The 2,175-nt window shown below is 43.6% G+C and overlaps 1 non-coding gene across 1 annotated transcript; it reads left to right on the top strand.

The window, feature by feature from the left end:
• The first annotated feature begins 643 nt into the window (after positions 1-643).
• On the top strand, positions 644-750 carry LOC116553520. The gene has a single exon (XR_004269774.1). It is a non-coding gene; the product is annotated as a U6 spliceosomal RNA (small nuclear RNA).
• Positions 751-2,175: the final 1,425 nt, after the last annotated feature.

Genomic DNA, 2,175 nt, shown 5'->3' with positions numbered 1-2,175 from the left:
TGTGTATGTGTATGTGTATGTGTGTGTGTGTGTACGTGTGTGTGTGTATGTGTGTGTGTGTGTGTGTATGTGTATGTGTGTGTGTGTGTACGTGTGTGTGTGTGTGTACGTGTGTGTGTGTGTGTGTACGTGTGTGTGTGTGTGTGTGTGTGTGTGTGTGTGTGTGTGTGTGTATGTGTGTGTGTGTGTGTATGTGTATGTGTGTGTGTATGTGTGTGTGTATGTGTATGTGTATGTGTATGTGTATGTGTAGAGAAAGAGAGATTTATTATAGGAATTGGCCCAAATGATTATGGAAACCATCAAATCCCATGATCTGCCGCCTGAAAGCTGAAGAATCAGCAAAGCTGAGGGTATGATTCAATTTGAGTATGAAGGTATGAGAACCAGGACCACTGATATCCAAGAACAGGAGAAGATGAATGTCCCAGCTCAAATAGAGAAACTGAATTCACCCTTCCTCAGCCTTTTTGTTCTTTTCAGGCCCTCAGTGGCTTGGATGACACGTGCCCACATTGGTGAGGGTGATCTTTACGTGGTTTTTCAATTCAAATGTTAATCTATTCTGGAAACACCTTTACAAACACACCCAGCTATCTGGTCATCCCATAGCCCACTTAAGTTGATGTAAAAATTAACCATTGTGCTCGCTTCGGCAGCGCATACACTAAAATTGGAATGATACAGAGAAGATTAGCATGGCCCCTGCGCAAGGATGACAGGCAAATTTGTGAAGCGTTCCATATAAAAAAGTTTTTTAAATACAAAGTTAAAAAAAAAAGAAAAAATAATTAACCATCACAGAGGTGTTTTTAATAAGTAATGCTGGGTCAATTGAAAGTCCATTTGGGGGCCAGGCATGGTGGCTCACGTCCGTAATCCGAGCACTTTGGAGGCCAAGGCGGGTGGATCACCTGAGGTCGGGAATTCAAGACCAGCCTAACCAACACAGTGAAACCCTGTCTTAAAAAAAAAGAAAGAAAGTCCATTCGGAAAAAATATATTGACTTCTACGTTACACCTACAGAAAAATCAATTCTAGATAAATTGTAAATAGTAAGCTAATAAAGGTGTTTGTTGTTGTTGTTGTTGTTGTTGTTGTCACCCAGGCTTGAGTGCAGTAGTGCCATCTTGGCTCACTGTAACCTCTACCTCCCAGGTTCAAGCGATTCTCTTGCCTTAGCCTCCTGAATAGCTGGGACTACAGGTGCATGCACCACCACACCCAGCTAATTTTTGTATTTTTTTTTTTTTTTTTTGAGACAGAGTTTCACTCTTGTTACCCAGGCTGGAGTGCAATGGCGCGATCTCGGCTCACCGCAACCTCCGCCTCCTGGGTTCAGGCAATTCTCCTGCCTCAGCCTCCTGAGTAGCTGGGATTACAGGCACGCGCCACCATGCCCAGCTAATTTTTTGTAGTTTTAGTAGAGACGGGGTTTCACCATGTTGACCAGGATGGTCTCAATCTCTTGACCTCGTGATCCACCCGTTTCGGCCTCCCAAAGTGCTGGGATTACAGGCGTGAGCCACCGCGCCCGGCCTTAATTTTTGTATTTTTATTAGAGACAGGGTTTTGCCATAATGGCTAGGCTGGTCTCAAACTCCTGACCTCAAGTGATCCACCCACCTCAGCCTCCCAAAGTGCTGGGATTACAGGTGTGAGCCACCACAGCTGGCATAATAAAGCTTTTTAGAAGAAAAAGTAGGAGTATACCTTAATAGCCTTGGAGTAAGCAAAGATTGTTTCAACAGGACACAAAAAGAACTTTTCTTCTTCACAAGACATCCTTAAAAGAGTGACAGTGAAAGCCATAGAGTAGGAGATATTCATAGTACATTTAACTGACAAAGAACTCATATTTGGGATATATAAAGAACTAAAAATCAGTAAGAAAAGGATAGAAAACTCAATTTTTGCAGGTGGGCAAACAACTTGAACAGACACTTCACAAAAGAAAACATCCAAATGGCTAATAAACATATAAAAAACGTACGACTGCCGGGCGCGGTGGCTCACGCCTGTAATCCCAGCACTTTGGGAGGCCGAGGCGGGTGGATCACGAGGTCAAGAGATCGAGACCATCCTGGTCAACACGGTGAAACCCCATCTCTACTAAAAATACAAAACATTAGCTGGGCATGGTGGCGCATGCCTGTAATCCCAGCTACTCAGGA

The sequence above is a fragment of the Sapajus apella genome, unplaced genomic scaffold, assembly GCF_009761245.1.
Source record: "Sapajus apella isolate SASKATOON/1434 unplaced genomic scaffold, GSC_monkey_1.0 scaffold12, whole genome shotgun sequence".
NCBI lineage: Eukaryota > Metazoa > Chordata > Mammalia > Primates > Cebidae > Sapajus > Sapajus apella.
This window is presented reverse-complemented; position numbering and strand designations above follow the sequence as displayed.